This window comes from Argopecten irradians, chromosome 2, assembly GCF_041381155.1.
Source record: "Argopecten irradians isolate NY chromosome 2, Ai_NY, whole genome shotgun sequence".
In the NCBI taxonomy this organism is placed as follows: domain Eukaryota; kingdom Metazoa; phylum Mollusca; class Bivalvia; order Pectinida; family Pectinidae; genus Argopecten; species Argopecten irradians.
In genome coordinates, this window is record NC_091135.1 from 65396418 (window position 1) to 65415827 (window position 19410).

At 35.4% G+C, this 19410-nt stretch overlaps 1 pseudogene across 1 annotated transcript; it reads left to right on the forward strand.

Annotated features, from left to right (window-relative positions):
• The first annotated feature begins 9944 nt into the window (after positions 1 to 9944).
• LOC138316795 (aquaporin AQPAe.a-like) lies at positions 9945 to 19410 on the forward strand (annotated as a pseudogene). The gene is made up of 4 exons (XR_011207661.1): positions 9945 to 10524; positions 12697 to 12777; positions 16869 to 17108; positions 18037 to 19410. The product of XR_011207661.1 is annotated as an aquaporin AQPAe.a-like (transcript).

The following is a 19410-nucleotide window of genomic DNA, read 5'->3' on the forward strand; positions in this document are numbered from 1 at the left end:
TTCTCTTGATATATAGAAACGTATCACCTGTTCGCCAGCAGTCAATGCAATTAAACTGCTCGGGTACTGGGTGTACATGTACGTGTACATGTAACTGTTGTTTAAGGATTCAATTTTTCAAAGAATGACTTATTTCTGCTGCTGAGCCCTAAAATAATAATTCTAAATGGCATAAATTTTAGTGTTCAGAATAGGCATGCAATGTATCATTAGCTTGATCAGATAATTTGTTAAAAGTTTCTCTAAAGTGTCAATAAAATTAATTGAAATTTAACAAAGAATCGCCAAAAATATCTCAATATCAACACAATTTCAAAGAATAACTAATTTTGTTTTATATAGTTAAAAACTAGTTGTCATTTGGCGCACTCGTTTATGCGTGCTTTCTTCATTTATTCATAGATTGCTTTAAAGTCCACTACCACAGGGGCGTAGCCAGGGCTAAAACAATGTGGATATGCGATGACATAATTATGGTTTTTTCTTCGTGTCGAATAAGGACACGCCCTCCTTGCATGAATCCTATCTGCTGTAGCGATTTTCAGGTATTCAGAGATCGAAATTACGTTTTATTTGAAAATTAACTTAGTATGAAATTGGATATTTCCAAGTGAAAACGATTGGATTATTCTCGATGGAAACACCTCCATTTCCTGATAAATTTAATTGAACTCTGATGCATGATATGTATTTATCAATGAGAAAACGTTGCACAATTTTTAAAATGTTGTAATAGTGATTTTCAAAAATGGGCGCATACCCGGTATATCAATTACTAGTATGGACTTATACTTTGTTGAGGTTAATACTACCAGGTCAGTATAACACCATATTAACCGAATCAAAGGTCCCTAATTTACATTAGATATGGGATATCTTTTTTACATGTGCATATTACTTACAAGAAAAGAGATGGCCATAGGACCACACCTTGTTGAACTCAACAATTGGACAGTGAAATTCACAATAGTTCATAATTGTGTAATATTAACACGAAGTTTTTAAAACAGGCAACACAGAGTCGATATGCCGTATCTACCTCCAGATGACCATGTATTAGCCAATGAAAATAGTGGAAAATCAGAGCATATATAATATGGATGATAACTAGCATTTAAATATAGTTACATTCCCAACCATATACAAAATGTAATATCATAGTAACGCTGTGTTTGAATAATTTAATGAACTCAAGCTATGAATCTGATGGGAATTTTCATGGGAGACGTGTTGGTGATTGACGTACATCTTTTAGAGGATGTGTTAAATATGTTTATATACGATATCTGAATATTATTGTACAGTATAAGTTTAGTGATTAAACGTAATCAGTGTTAATTATAAAGTGAGCAGGGAAATAATGTGGATGCACGCGTACGGTAGTCTATGGTAGCTACGCGCCGGTCAAAACTTTTGATTATACGGTGACTCACTATCCCCGCTATTATTAACACCGCTACGTAACTTTCCTCGCTATATTTTACTTGAGGATCCTGAAAACCTTTAACACTCTTTTTCTCCTAGACTATATTTTAAAGACGTGATTATTTCTTCCCAAGCACTAGAGTCCAACGAAATATCCTGTGTGTATCCGTGGTACAATGTACATGCATAAATCGTGACACAGTCAGGGGCGGATTCAGGTTTTGAGGTTAGAGGGGGCGTGAGACAAAGCAAATCAGGCGAGGGGTCTGGGGGCCGCCTAGGCCCCCAGAAGCTCTCGAATAAATGGTGCAAAATCCTGCATTCTGAGGATTTCATGAACACAATTTCCAGAAAATAATTGAAGCCATTTAAGGATGTTTATTTATGGTTTTCGTGTCAAGTGACATATTTTTTTATTTGAAGTTTTGATTTAATTTGTTTTACTTACAGAATTGCAATATCAAAATCTTAATATTTATATGGACATAAAGCGAAGAAGGGCGGGGGTCTGGGGGCCGCCTAGGCCCCCAGAAGCCCTCGAATAAATATACACTTTTTCCAAAAAATAATTGAAGCCATGTAAAAATGTTCGTTTATTATTTTTGACGTCTAATGTCATATTTTGAATATAAAGTTACAGAATTGCACTGCCTAAAATCTGAATATCTATTCATAAAGGCACGAAGCAAGAAAGGGATGGTAGTCTGGGCGCCGCCTAGAACGAATATACGTACCCGGCCTACTATGCCTTTAGGCCGGGTACGAATTGGTCCCTAGGTATCGTAGTGGAGCACTGCCTCCGAAAATCACTCGGGCACAGTTTTTCATACTTTTTTGAAGGTTTCCGATTATTTTATGCATATAAATGCATTTACATATTATTTTTGTCCAAAACAAACATAAATACCATGCTTACTATCTACCGTACCGCTCACAAGACGTCAAAATCACATTTTGTGAACTTGCCGTATAAATTCCCTTCTGAAAGACCTTCATATGTATAACTTTAAAAAAAAATGCCCCGATGAAAATTTGATATTTTATGTGGTTCGGTTTTATTGCCTAGTCGGTAAGCTATATCAAACAAGTACGATAAAATGTAAAACAAACGTTTTATAAGGGTTTGCATAATCATCACTTTGCTCCATTAGCAGTAATAGGGAACAATTGTAGCTCTAAAGAAGACACCATTTTCAGTCTAAAAGTCTTTTGAGCTACAATATTGCAGCTAGGGGTCGCCTATTGAAGGTTTTTATAGGACTAATGAAAGTGTATGTGAACTTTTTTAACGATATAAGCTTTTACTTTTATACATTATCTGTCAGATTAGATCATTCATCTTCCCTAACTTACACAATCTTCATAATTCGTGTGTTGGACAATGAAAGAAAATAAGGCTAGTGGTCTTGTCTATGGCCATACGGTGCCAGGAATCATTGCTATCATCCTGTTTTCTAATAGGGAGCCTTTTGCCATTTGCATTGATTTTTTAACATCGTTTGTCCTATCTTATAACATTATCGTTAAGATATGTTTTTGTTGAAACAAAAAAGGAAGGCATCTGGCCATGGGGTGCACCCAAACCCTAGAAGCTCTCATTTTCTGTCGCATTTGGTTCTCCTTTTGGTTTGATTTTCCACTTTTTTCTTTACACACATTTTCTTAGGACAAATAAAAGGCTTCTAGAAGCATTCGACGTCAGTAGTGATCTTGTAACTGGCGTTTTGAAAGTACGCACAGATTTGTGAATTGATAGTCGGATTTAATACAGGACTTTAATGCTGATTCAAAAATGTGTATTATATCATTCACAAGCTGGAAAACGAAGGGCATGACATATAGTCAACCAGCGAAGACTCATGGCCAGCTACAATTCCTTCCACCCATCCCCTTCCCCTTTTCTTTTATTGCTAATGATATCGAGATATAACCTGTCAATATTGAATATTAATGACAATGAATTATCTAATATATTGGGATTTTATCGGTTTTTTTTTGAAAAAGTAAATACTTGAAGGGACATTGTACCTTTTAAGCGATGGAGATAAAACCTAACTTACACGAAAAAAATATATAATTATTCCATTGCGCCTGGATACAAGTATGTTCATGCATGTATGTACCACAAAGTCGAATACATTTAGATTTTAAAATGATAACATCAAACGGTAAAGGTAGGAAATGGAGCTTTCTGTCTAATTTTCACTCTTTAACTAATTCCTTATTTTTTCCCTTTTCCTTTCTCCCTCTTTTTTTCTTTCTTCCTTCTTTTCCTTCCTTCCCCTCTTTCTTTTTCCCTTCTTTTTCTTTTTTTCTTTTTTTTTCTCTCTCCTATTTTAGGGGGGGCGTACGCCGGGTCCGCCCCCCCTTGGATCCGCGCCTGACAGTTAACTCATCAACGTTAGTTAATGAAACGCAAGTCAATTGGTCAGGGCCTTGAGAGGATGATCTTGTTTAATATAAAAATGTTTGTATAGACAATAGATTGTCTTTATATATGTACTTCCCCTATTGGGTCATGCCCTTCCTGCTACTCCTTATATAAAATCGGTTCCTAATTTTAAACATTTGGTTAAAATCAATTGAGAACTATATATCTTAATTTCCCCTATTCGGCCTCGCCTCCTCCTTCCTCATGGGATCAAATAAATCCTCCTACAACAGGGGATCGGACTACGCAACCAATACAAAATTTCTTCTCATTTCCCAATGGATGATTCTTGTCAAATTTGTTTAGCCTACTTTAAAGGCCCACTACCTTTCCGAAACAGAAATGAAAAGTTTCTTGAAAACAATAATACTAACATCAGAAAATATATATTGATGGCCTAAGATTTAATAAGATTTAATAAGATATTTTATGGACGCAGGCAAGTAACATGCCTCTATGTCCATATCTCATACAATGAAATACAATGAAATAATATCAATGATGTACAATGAGTAATTAAGTGATATCAATTATTAAATGAAGTTAGTTAATTGGCACGTCCGTGTTCCATTTTATAGCTCCACAAGTGGTTGTATTTAAGTTCCAAATTAGCCCAGTGCTTGTCTAGACTTATCTCGAAGTCTCTTATTGTTGTTGAGTTTATGACATTTTCTGGCAAACTCTTCCATATATCGATAGTTCTAAATCCAAAGGAATATTTCCGTATATCTAACTTGCAATGTTTTTTCTTTAATTTTTGCGAATGACCTCTCGTCCGGGATGCGGTATCATGCTCAAATATTCCAATGGTAACCCTTTCGTCATGGAAATTGTTCATTATCTTGTATACATTTATGATGTCTCCCCTCAGTCTCCGGTAGGATAGTGAAGGTAAACCCAGACGCTTTAATCTCTCGCTGTAGGGTAGATCTCTAAGCCCTGGAATTAGTTTGGTTGCCCTCCGCTGTACTTTTTCTATAGATTCGATGTCCTTTGTCCTGTATGGATTCCAGACGCTTGCAGCGTATTCTAAATTGTGGTCTTACTAATGCGTTGAAAAGTTGTTTAAATGATATTTCATCTATGTATACAAAAGATCTTCTTATAAGTCCAAGAATACTATTGGCTTTATTGACTGCTTGTTGAATGTGTATAGAGAAATTTAGATCCTTGTCCACATACACTCCTATGTCTTTTTCCGATGATATGTTCTCAAGATAAATTTTATTACCTCCTGCATCTGTCATGTTGTACTTCCGACTTTCATGGCTTTTTCCTTTTATGGTTAGAACCTTACATTTCAGCGGGTGGAATTTCAGTAGGTAAGATGAGGTTTCAATATCAAACTAATGCTACATGTAGATTCCATGTGTACTGTAATCGAAATAATCCAACAGTTGTCCTGTCCATTTTGGTAATTTTGGGACGACATGTTTTTGTTTTTAAATAAGATATCTCCCATTACCCATGTACCAATACTTATGAATTATGGATATATATTGATTAATTTAGCCTAGTTTATATCAAATTGTGATTGAAAATGTATACAAAAAACTACGATATCGCCCGCCTAACACATAGTTTGGGAAACCCGGAAGTAAACGGAATTCCGACTCGAAAAACAACTCTTGTTGACTAAAACCGAATAGAAATATCTGATATAAAATTCATTTAGCATTGAATCTTATAAAGCCATCAAAATTTCAGAATTTCCATATTTATTTGATACACATGTTCACGAAACAGAGAAGTACATGTTTTACTGGATAAAATACATTCAAGATGGTGTATGTCAGTAACGGCGGTCAACACACAATGTCCGATAAAATGCCGGATTCGCCTTATCATTTGGTTCTGTCCGTTATCACCTTGTAAAAGCACGTGCAATGTATCTTTATTGAAAGAGTTCTTAAATCAGAAAAGTATGAAAGAGAAGGGCGTGATAGCTTTGCCTGACCCCAGGTCATGTAAGGTGGGCGGGATTTCCGTACTCCTCATATCTTAATCCGCTTCTGCAGTGAAATAGTAATTGTAAACAGACAGTGCTATACAATGTACTTGCCAATTTGGCACATGCGCAATGTGTGAATTCCCATTCATCTGTAAAAATACTACACAAAATAAATTGTTTTTTTTTCGTAGATTAATGATGCAGTCTGCGTCGTCTTAAAAAACTAGATACCAAATTCTAAAAGTTCGGGCATTTTGATAGATGTGTTGCCTCAACTTCTATTTGTTAGCAAAATACTAATAATTCATTATATGTATGTAAAGAACTAGAAATTCATTAATCACTTAAAATACATTTACATTGGAGGGGATTTTCGAAAAACCGTATAGAAAATTAAAAACCAAGAGTGACTGTCTTTTGCTTAAACAGTGGACGTTTGTCCCAAATATGGGTTATTAAAGTTTAGACCTGTAATCTATAAAATTACAGAAAGTAAAATTAGACCATGAAATTACAAAAATTACAGAAAGTAAACAATTATACGCACATGTAATCTATAAAATTTACAGAAAGTAAAATTAGACCTGTAATTATAATTACAGAAAGCTAAAATTAGACCTGAAATTACCAAAATTACCAGAAAGTAAAAATTGACATGTAATCTATAAAATTAAGAAAGTAAAATTAGGACCTGAAATTATAAAATTACAGAAAGTTAAATGAGAAGTGTATCTATTTAAAATTACAGAAAGGGTAAAATTAGACATGTAATCTATAAAATTACAGACTCAAAAAAAACCTAAAGGCCCCAAATTTGGTTGTCTTATCACGATTCCGCATCCATAACACATTAGGAAAATAAAAATCATAACCATTTTATGATGACTTATGCTTAAACAATTGAAAAAATAGACAACTTGCTCAAAAACTTTAACATGGAAAATATGACAATAAACAAGCACTCAAAAACCCCCTAAAAGGGCCCAAAATTGGTTGATTATCATGTTCAGCAATCCATACACATTAGGGGAAATAAAAATCTAAACATTTATGAAGACTTAAAGCTTAAACAATAGACAAAAATAGAACTTGCTCAAAACACTTTAACATGGAAATATGACAAAATAACAGACTCAAAAACCCCCTAGAAGGGTCCCAAAATTGGTTGTATTATCCGTTCAGCATCCATACACACTTTAGGAAAATAAAATCATAAACATTTATGATGACTAATAAGCTTAAACAATTGACGAAACAGAAACTTGCTCAAAAAACTTTAACGTGAAATCGGACGCCGACGCTGGACGCTGACGCCGACGCCGACGCCGGGGTGGCAAACATTAGCTCCCTATTCTTCGGAATAGGCGAGCTAAAAAAATTAGACCTGTAATCTATAAAATTACTAGAAAGTGAAAATTAGACATGTAATCTATAAAAATTACAGAAAGTTAAGACAATCATCAGCCAAAAAATACTGGTGACTTCGATGCTGTTCGGGTAAATCAAACAAAGTGTCATGGATCTGAAATGAAACACTTTGTTTTAGTATCTGCATTATCCATCTTTGTTTTAATTCTAATGTTTTAAACCTTATACATCATCGATACACTAATTTGCTGCACTTTTGAAGTTGTTCATTCGGTTTCGTTATGAATATTGATAAGAGGAACATCAAGCTATCGATGGATTAGTTTATGGTGCGCTTCATAACGCATAAATTGGCCAATCGCTAATGAATTATTTTTGTTTCGTCTGTTTTAAGGACAATATTTAAAGGTTGAAAAGGAAATCACCTCATCAGAAAAGGGAGATAACCTAACAGTATTTCGCTGCTGTTTTTGGTTCTGATGCATATGGCTAAATCAAACAAAGACAGAATCGAACGTAACCTTGATATAAATGAGAACAGATGTAAATACGGATACACGGATACAGAACTGTCATAAAAACCTAGAAATGTGTTAACCTATATAATTTGGAGGTGTCCGTTTGGCCAGGGGATAAACAATGATATTGTTGTGACCCTTTTAGAATGATACACTCTGTTATTATCGTTGCAATGAGGGCCTACGATTCATGTTCTGTCATTCGGAGATGGAGATAGATATTAACATCTCACTTCAAATACCGCGCTTACACATATGTGCCCCATTTAGAGGGATTAAATCGAGGCGATTCTGGCATTATATTATATGGTATATCTGGACGATAGTAACCCCATTTCTACCGGTATTTATCATTATGAGATACACAGTATGTGAGACAGAGATGATACCAGTTATCTTGTCTAGTTTTTCATTGTGATATTAATTCCCACCATGACGTATTTAATGTATTCACGCGTAAGCGCAACATTAGCATATATTGTCAGCATTGCGAAAATATTTTTGTTTTGTTTATGCGGTCAACTCTAGCCTGTTCGATGTATAGGAGGTGTGTCGCCATAAGTAGTCCTAGCGTTGCATATCTGACACTCATCACAAAACACATCTTGATGCTCCCCTGGCAGATTGATTTAATTAACAAGGTGTTACAACATTAACAAACCCAAGTGTATTACATCACAGCGGCGGTCTCATCGACGTCTTGTGATGGTACATGCCATCTAATGATTGATTTGGAGATGTTTTGTGAGATACAACACATAAAAATCACACTGCTCTTTAAATAATACATAAATTACGATACGTCTTAACAAGAATTGTAGTACTAGGATTGAATAGACAGTTTTAGAACATTCTTCAAAACCTTCAACATATTTAGTAATATTCATGATGCATATTCTCCCTGACAGTCTTTACTCATTAACAAACACTCTGCACCAGTGTTGTTAACAAGAACTGTGCACCAAGATTAACGTTGCTGGCATAACTAAATTACACCTTACCTTTTCTTATATCAATACAAAATGATGGATATCTCACACGGGATCAAGGATGACCTGTAAAAAGACGTGTTTAGAACCATTTAATGCATGTTATAAACCTTGTAGCCAACTCCGTATTTTCAGCTGTTTTTGTATCAATAAATGATAATGACATTTACTGTAGTGCGCAATAAGTAAGGAAAAACCTTTCGTTTGACGACATCTGTAAAACGTTTTATTTTTTAGCATGCTTTGAAGCTCGAACGCGAATTCAAATATTTCGCGATTATTTTTTTAAACGTATATAGGAAATGCACGATTGTCAGTAAGAGCCCGCGAATATATGTATTTTCCTAGGAAAATAACGAAGACGGGAAATAATGTACACGCGATAAATAAATCGGTGTACAGTTAGTAATAACTATTGTCTCTTATTCAGTGGTATTTGTAATAATATCAGTTTGTGGAAAAGTTTCTTACAAAGTTTTCAAGCTTATCTTACAATAGTGATATCGTTTAAGTCTTATTTCTAGTTCAGTAACTGTGTGTATCCGCACATGCATTTTCGCGTGTCAATCATTCCAGCTGTGAACGCCTAACAAACAAGTAATGTCACAAGATTAAGTGTTAAAACCATTGTAAAATATCAAACGAAAACATCTCAACCTTTACCAATGTAAACATATTTAAAATTCGTCGTCATTACGGTATTTATGTTATCATGCGTAATATGTTAATTTATTTGTGCATGTCAGATTAATGTACGTTGGTTAGGCGGTGTTTGATAGGATTGTATCAGAACTAGGGTCAGTAGTTTTGATATTTCCGCTGCTTACGGCCCGGCCCACACATATAAATTCAGCAGATGTGATGAAGGCTTACTATCTGTGTATGTTAGCCCAAAGAAGCTGTAATCCTAAACGTCTATCTATTGTGTGGAGTACGACTAAGCTGTAACATTCGAATTTTACGCGAGACAAGTTGGTAGTGTTTGACTAGGATTTTGTTTCTGTCAGCGTTTACCAAACGGACCGCATTCCTTATCTTTCTGTAGTAAATTGGGCGTGGATTTACCGCGGTTGTTTTGGGAAACAGGAGACCTCTCAGACCAATACCAGTGCCAAAAAGCGTGTTGTCAAAACGCGTTTAGCGTAGTGAACGTGCATGAGAAAATTAAATTTCCAAACTATAAGAAGTTGTAGCGGGAAGCCCGCGTGGTCGCAGTAGCAAACACAAATGCCTAGTATCATAAGGATTTTGGTTGCCGGACCATGTGGAAAATCATGCAGGAGAATTTGGAGGATCTTACTAGCCCCTAATCTATGGCGCTCCGTGGCTGCCGAGTTGGTGGGAACTAATGTTCCTGGTGTTTTTCGGGTGTGGCGCTGACCCTACCCCAGCTAGGCCACAGGGGGTGTCTCGGGTACAGACATTTTAGCATTACCCCCTTCCACTGTACAGATCTCCTCACCTTCGGTTTAATAGTTGGAACAATGGTTTGGGCCATTGGTCACATTAGCGGGGGACATATCTCAACCCCGCTGTCACACTTGAAGCCCTTGTCACGCGAAGGGTCAGCATTGTACGTGGACTTATGTACATTGTGGCCCAAATCCTGGGGGCGATGGTAGGAGCCGGAATTCTTTACGGCCTCACCCCCATGTCCACTCAGGGATCACTTGGAGTAAACGCCTAAAAGGCGAAGTCACAGATGCCCAGGGTTTCGGTGTGGAGCTTATGATTACATTCGTTTGGTTTTCACTGTATTACATTTGACAGTGATAGGAACGAGTTTGAACTCAGCCCCCTTGAAAACTTGCAGTTGTAGCTGGACATTTGGTAGCCATAAGTGTTTTTTTCTCAACCATTTTTCACTTTTTTTATAAAAATACCTCTTGAAAACTGATGTTTCATTTTCATTACAAATTTGACATTTAATTTCATTGAATAACTGATTCTTTACTCGTTATTCTCAAAGCTCGTGGACGATGTAACGTAAACATTAGGTCAAAACAAGTTGGAATTAATTATCTTGATTGGATTAGATTAATAACGGTTTCTTTTTATATGAATGAATTAATTGAATTACCAATGCAAATTTTGCGACGTTATGTCCTTCATTACGAAACCATAAAAACTACATAACAACGAAATGAAAGTGAAAGTAATGATGAGACGGTAAAATGATAAGTTGTTAGTAGTCATACTTTTACATATATATTAGGACAGAAAATATTAGTCAATATACGGAGAGTAACGTGGTATTATAATGACATACTTTCTTTATCATAAGTATAGTAACTCAATGTTAAGTTTCCATAACAGTGGTTAAGTATACAGTAACTCTATATTAGCGCTATTTATGTCGATAATTTCTCCCTTCCAAACGTTAGACCCAGTCCTGTACAATACGAATTTTTCTTTGTTATTGGCGAACTTGTTTGATTTCACTCTCGTCATCTATTTTATTATGATAATTTAATGATTTCTTGACATGCGTTTTGTCCGATACTCTCCCGCCAAACGACGCTATTGTCAATTCTCTCTTCATTGATGTTAAGAGGAGAACTTGGAAGCCAGAAGCCATGAGCGTGTAAATTAAAATGCCACACATTTAAACTGTGGCGGTTAGACTTAGGGCTAAGCGAGGACCCCGCGAGGTTAATTAACATAATTACAGATAACGCGCTCAGTGGACAATGGCTTCTGTGCAACTGCCAACATCCGTAGTTGCCACTAGATATTTGTAACGCGCAATCTGATTGGCTGGTTTGGATTGTGAAAGCGCCACACCCCAGGACGCTAATATTTCTTCTGCTCTTCCGGCGTCCTATTCAAACTGATGTTTACGATTTTCATCCCCTTTCCCACCTCACAATAACACTCGGCCTTTGTATGGTATCTATTATTGTATTATACGATACCCAAATCACTTAAATCAAATTGCTGCTCAACGCAAGCTGTTGCAGTCATGTGAAGCATAAAGGACTTATGAAACTTTTTCGAATCCTTTTTTATCAATGGTTATCAATTGTAAAGTATTAAAAGTTTATGAAGGAAATTGATAAAGGACGATAACGTTTATATAAGCGCACGAATTAAGCAGAATAAAGTTGAAAAGGTTTGTACATTTATTAGGATGAGGCTTTACAACCAAATCTTCATTAGTTTAATATATTTGTTTATATATTATACACACTTCATGACAAAATGAGGTCTGGACCGTACCTGGTGTGAATTTTAATCATATTAAAACATAATTTAAACAAATGTTATTCTAGTTAGATAGATTGTTTTACTTGTCGTAACTAGACATATACTTTGATAAATAGGCTCTGTAGTAAAGTGTGTCCGAATATAAAACATGATAGCGGAATTTTAATCATTGACAACACCATTTCATACCAAACAGAATTAGCCTGCCATTATCAATTACCAGTCCAAACCACTCACCGAAATCACGGCATGGGGAACACAGTTTTTTAAAAGCATTTTAAGACAAATAACTGAAAAAAATAAAAGTGATAGTTTTCATTCCCTTCATTCATTTCAAAGTCTTCATTCTCTTCATTCATTTCAATTTAAGATAACATACAGCGTATATTTGTGTTCTGTAAAAATTGACAATAAATATCACCCGGAAGCTGAGTAACAGATGTAAAGTATACCGCAGCCTCCCACAACATAAACACTAGCAACATATTACATACAGGGAAGGCTGTCCTTTACTGACCTTAGCTCTTAAAAGCCAAATCAACCAACGAACCATCGGTTCTCCCTAGATAAAGAGAGTAATTTTCTGGTTTTCCATACCAAGAAACTTGTCAAAATGGTAATATGTGATTAGTTAGAAAAGCATTGTTGTGAGTGATTATTAACCCCTCCCATTCGCCTTTAGATAATGTCATTTTACCACATGTGTAATGTGTATTAACTAGACTAATATATCAAGACCTAATATGTTACGGATGATATTATAAAATGCATAAATAAGTCATTATTTCCAATTTTCTTCGCTTCCAGATCCAATATACCGGATGCAGTTTGAACCCCGCCAGAAGTTTCGGCCCGGCAGTCGTTACTGGTAAATGGGAAAACCACTGGGTAAGCTGAAATTAATATAAATATATATTAAAAATTATATATATATATATTATATATATTATACAATATATATTATAATGCTGTCCAATGAAAGACATCAATAAAATATGTGGCCCTTCACTGTCAGCATTGTCCTCAACCGCTATTGAACACTTTAGCTGAGCCTTGTTTGATATAGAATTACATTGAAATGGTCATTGATGAATCAATGAAAATAACTCAGGACGCTTACTCTACTAAGACATCTGGTCCAATCCTAAATGTTTGTAGGGAGAGTCGTCATACTTTTCCGTACAGGTTTAAGCGACATATGAAACAGTTTTGATAGGTTACTGAACAGTCTGTTCACCAGAAGAAAGAATGATAAAGCAAACATTCCTATTTGTCCTGATTTATTTTAGTTACTTTGGGATTAAAGCTCTAAATAGATACATAAACCTAGGGCCGCGTTTCTATGTATACGTCGTTTAGTATCTTCCTAAGCGTCAACAATGATTTAGACAATCTCCTGGGTTAAGTGAATGTACGCAATCACCTCGACCATGTTGAATTAAACCCGAACGAATTCCACCGTGTAAAACATTCTTACGTGGCCTGTTTTTGTTGAATCAGATCCTCAAATTATCTCACTTGTTTTAGCCCTAACGTAACTCAAGCATGCAGTGCGAATCTAGGTCAAGTCAGAGAAGCACAACGAACGTTCGGATAGTTGCTTCCACTTAAACCAGAGGCTTGAGGGGACAAATTGTAATTGAATATGTATTTCTGGATTTTTCATGATAGTTAAATGGATCGTCATAGAAAAAAACCAGCATGGGAAAAACTCGAAATTTAAACTCATCTGCATAGTTAAAACAGGTGTCAGAGTGCGGAACACATTCGCCAAGCAGAGATAAAATACTTTTGACGTCTTTGTTTTTTAACGATTAAGAACATCTGTAAAGTTGAAAACCTGCATGAGGTCGAAATAGTTTTTGAAAGTAACGCCATCGTTTAAAAGAGCCAATCAGAAGAGCCGTAACATATTTTGAAATATCAGCTCGTGCTTCGCCAGCTGATTTGATGCAAGTCGCGGAATGCTAATAGACAAAAGACAACTACAACGTTAGTAGTGCTAGCTATTTAAAGCAGCCGCAGTTAAAAGGTCGAGGCGATATGGAGGAAAGCATTCACGCTTGATTATGAACATAAAATGTGGGCAACGTTTTTAAAGTGATAAAAAAAATCATCTAAAAGACAGTTTATCAAGATCTGAAGTCACCCCTATACCATTAACTGTTCTATGTATCTGAAGCTTGATATTTAGCGGATGTCGTGTGATAAGTGTTTATGTTATGTCGGAGTCTGTATTAATTGAAGTTTTTAAGAAACAGTAAGGTAGTTAACGGACAGCCTTACTGCACGCGTTGAAAGCGTGAAAAACTAAAGTCAAAGAAATATTACATTCGACCCGCAAGGAAACCAAAGGCCATCCCATCGGGTCTGAATTTACATAGAAAACATTAGAGACCAAAATATTTTTTATGATGTTCAGTCAGCTTTCGCAACGTAGACGTTATCTTATTATTATATAGTATTTGAAAAGCCCTTTATCTATATCAATAAAAATAAAATAAAAAGACAAGTGCTGCTTTATTTCTCAATAATATATTCATTTGAATTATTTTTTATGATTTTTTTTTTACATTTTGACTGGTTATATATGCAGTTTGAAGATGACTAAGAAAAGACAGGTTTAGTGAAGCTGCCGACCCCCTTGCTGCAAGGGATTACCACTGTTAGGAACTAAGACAGAGGTCTCGGCCCCCTCCCGACATTCGGAAATTCTAATCAGTTTTTCTCAGTTAAGTGGCTGTCGTGATAAACTATTCCCCGCAGCCGCGGAGGTTGGGGTACAAGCCATTAGCTTTAAAACTAGAATCAGGTCAAACCTGTAACAGAAGCTAAACACCCACTTGAAGTAGTACAGTAAAGGCGTTTCCCATTCTGAGTTTAAAAGTATTTTTACGTTATAAAACACTTAGGTGTCCGTCAACCAAGTATATGTTACGTAGGTCTTCGACGTAGCGTTATACTTTATTTCTTATAAGACATGTTCCCTAATTTGTATCACTATTCTGCTTGCTGTAATGAGATATTTATCATTAAAAACGATTCAGTTTGGTGAAATACAATATTCCATGCCCAAATCAACTTTGACGGACGTCAGCCAAATAGTATTTGTATGTTTTATGAGAATACAGTCATTGTCATTGCCATTCCCACGTCTGTGCTGGTTTTGGGGGTAAATTGTGGTAGGAGTAGTTAATTCGTACCCGTACTATAACAAGTATAGCATTACCATTAATCATGTACAGTACATGAGGATAAAGGATTTCCCAATTACAGAAACGTGGCGAACAGTCACTTTTTGTATCAATTTACATGGGCCTTTCCATCATTGGGAAAATACATAAAAACACAGAAAATGTCAACGCTTTATCTGTTTGATAGTAAGTGTAGAGAAATACCATAACACATATTACAAGTTCTGGCAATAGTACGGTTCTTCTCTAATTATTTCTACATTCATGAATATATCAAACTGTTTACAAAAATAACTGACTTAACCTTTCGCTCCATCGAAGGATAAACTGTTTATATACTTGATTTAATGATGATATCCTCATATTTACGATACTTTGCTGTAAATCGCTCCCAAAGATGCTGCTATCATTAGTGTACGAGTAGATTTGAGGTCCTTGACATGTAATGTTATATCGGTACAAAGATCTTGTAGTGGCACTTTAAAGGTCTAGGGGTTATATACACGTCTTCTAAAGAACCAGTGATAAATCTACGTGTGTATTCCCAGGACCTGTGTGCGTGAAGTTTCGAAATGATGCAATTTCTGGACATGTTTAAATTCAGTTCGTTTTCTAAACAGATGAAAGGGCATATGAAAACTGATTAGTGACTTTAGTTTATCAGACAGTGGTAAAACATGAATAGTGTCTATCGTTCGATAGCATTACGATATTTCTATCCTGCTAGCTAAGGTTACTTGATCGTTTAAAATATGTGGTTAATCGTGTGTACTGCTTTACTTATAAACAAATCTCTTATTTCAAAACATCTCGGGAACCGCTTGATGGATAGACCAAAAGTCAGTTATTTTTTGCCAATAATGGAATGATGTAAACACAAATAAAAGTACCGACTTGAAATGCTGCCAATATTGGAATTACTTCCTTCTTACCATATTTTGTATTTGTATTTTATTCCGTCGCAAAACAATGTATAACAAAGACAAGAGTTTAAGCCCAGGAGTGTAAAGCGAGTCTACGCCAATTTACATAACTTGAATGTCAACGAACACAAATAAATTAGAGAGTAATAAAGAACCACATTTGGAGTTCAACATGTCGCCGTCCCAGGCAAAATAACGAGATTTTATTTCAAAAGGAATAATTCGGTGTGGTCCGTGGTAAACTTTGGAGCCTTACTGTTGTTCTGGGTCAATGCCTTTGTAGCTTTGTGTGGTAAAGATAAGCTGCAATTTTATATTATTGGGGAATAAAGATGTAAAGAAGGCAACAAAGCGGAACAAAATAAACATATAATTACGGTGAGTGAAGAGACGGGGAGAGAGAGAGTGTGATAGCGGTCAACGCTATGATACGCGTGGGTACTAGTGCTCCTAGGACAGATGTGGTATTTAGTTGTGGAAACTCGGGCGTTAACCAGATCGTGTCATGAAATCGTAGTCATTAAGATATGCTACTAGTAGCATGTAGAGAATATGCCATTATTTAAACATGGAAATTACAGTAGTTGAAAACGCAGATAGCATTTAATTATAAAGTGATAAGACAGTATTCAAAGTGATATACTATCCTGTGTATGAGCTGTTTCTCAACCCAAGGAGATGCAATTTACCTTAGAAGTCACAAAGGATGTTTTTTCTGTTTCTTTTCTTTTACAGAACTTTTCCCGACCCGCCAGTATAAAATAAAATAAAAACGTTTGCTAGATGTTTAAATAGGAAGTGAGCCATTGTTAAGTAAGTATGATATCACTTCTTTATAATTTCTGATGTTTTGTCGTTTTAGGTATTCTGGATTGGACCCCTCGTCGGAGGATTCCTAGCCGCCGTCTTGTATGAATACCTCTTTTCCGCTGGTGCCACATTCACCCGAACAAGAAAGTTCCTAATCAGAAGCCGTAAACCAAAGGAGAAGCCAGCCTCTGATGAGAAGGTCGAGATTATCGAGATCGAGACAAAGAAAGAAGCAGAGCCAGAACCAGAAGCTGATGTGGAGGCTGCACAAGCTGAAGTCCAAGATGATGAGGTGAAACAGCCAAACGGAGCAGAATAAATACTGCTTTATTCTGATTTGTTGAAATCTAGAATTTATTAATAATCAATAGAGGGTGTCATTCTTTAAGGTACCATTTTGCTCTACTTCTGTAGTTGAGTTTTAAAAGATTTATCCGATTACATGAAATTTTAAACCAAATGTTATTTGAATGTAAGGATAGAGGATATTCAGGTGCAAATACACTGGATTGTCTAAAACTACCATAATTCCATTTGTGTTCGCTAGATTACGCTCATTAATACCAGTAGTCTTGTTCAGCCAGAAGCTTGATACATCGCATTAAAGAAACCGAAGTCGACAGAGTCTGATTGAACAGGACTTAAGCGAAGTCTGGCGGAGAGTTGGAAATCTACAGCTGGCAATCCAGTCTGTTTATACCTACAAATCCTCATCCCACATGTGTCTCTAGTCAAACGTAAAAACGTTGAGGGCAAAATGGCGTTTTAAAGAATGACGAAGCAAAGTTATGCTAATGATAATATTATACTAATTGTTTATGTAATGGTAAATGAATGCGTCACCTATATGTAATATAGGACGTGTGTCGTGGTGCAATGTTGTGGTGCAATGCTGCAAAAATGCAATGCTTATCATGGGGAATACTACCCTCCAGACATGTGACCGTTTCATTTATGCCTGAACAATAAACGTCAACATATATTTAACCAGATATTATATTAATAAATTTCCTTAGTATAGATAATTTACATGATTTTGTATTACGGGAAAACAATCTGAAAAAAAAACATCTCATGAAATAATTCCATCATAAATTATTGTAAATGATTTCAATTAGTTTCTAAAAATATCTATGTGGTTGTTTCTCGGGAAATCGAGGAATAAGATTTTAAATGTTTTACGAATCCTCCACAACAATGAAGCGTCCTTTCTTCGGTAGCCCCTCATTGACGGCAAACCTGCTGCAACCGAGTAAGTGATCACAGATCAAGAGTCCACGAGCCCTAGATCAGCTCAACAAATGATCTGATTCAAGAATACTCTTAGTTCCAGACGGAGAATACTCATATGATGGTGAGGACGAAGGTATATATTTTTGTATACATCTCAATTAGGTGTTCATGAATCTTTTTTTAACAACAAAATGAGGTGTTCATATTTCCTTGCTGAATATGTAAGAAAATTGCTAATTGTGACAAATTGATTGAATGTAACAGCATCTTAAATATAATATCAATTATTCATGATAAACATTATTTGTTCAAATGATTTCAAAGACATTCGACAGGGTATCAAAGACATAAAAATGTATCAAAAGAAATAGTTCAATCTGTCTGGTGTTTTAATGTACATGTATAAAGCATTGTGAATTTTTAATTATCCAATATTTATCGTGTTTAATCTTTGTAATATTTTTGTAAATGGAACATATTTGAAAGCCAATTCGCTTTCCGAGCGGTTGGAATGGGAGTTATGTGTAATAAATATACAAGCCGACATTTTATACACAATGTACAAAAAATTGAAAACGTTTCTTATGTTCAAAAATGGCAAAATGTTTCCTGTTTTCATTATTTCAAACATTTTTTTATATTTTATGCGTTTTAAGTGGTCTTTCTTTGTGAAGTTATTTTAAAGGTGCTTACGGGGGAATGATTTAAGTGTTAACTTTACACGTATGAATTCAATCAGTTATTTTACAATGACTATTATAAGATATCTATGCATGTTATACGATGAACTTCATTTTACTCTCATATTGAATGAAAGATTTAAATTAATTCCTTTACTGTAATCTCACGACACATTGTACATCTTAAGGTAATGAGCGACATTATTTTGTATTTGTCGTTATTTAAAATAACAGCATTAACTTCATTACGCATGTATCTATAAATATTTGTATATGTATTTTATATCCAAATGTCTTTTGTCTTTTAGCAATCTGGTGCCAATTAATTTCCTATATGCCTTTCAAAGGCTCACTCCGATTGGTCAGTTCCTGTCTCATTCGGATCCAATAAAAATTGAAAGTATTATCACGTGATGAAATAGGTACACTTCGTGAACTTATCGCGTCAAAATCACGTTCTTTTTGCATAGAATCGTTCGAGTGAAATAAAAACTGACTTATATTTCGGAAGTGGGACATTGAAAATGGACGTTAGATATATATGTATCCCGTATATCGTATTACCTCAGTTTCATGTTAAATGGCCCAGATGTGCCCTAGAACATTTAGATTTTGTATTGTTTATCAAATTGCATTAAGTGTAAATTCATGATTCATTAAAGAAATACTAGTCTGTAGTAA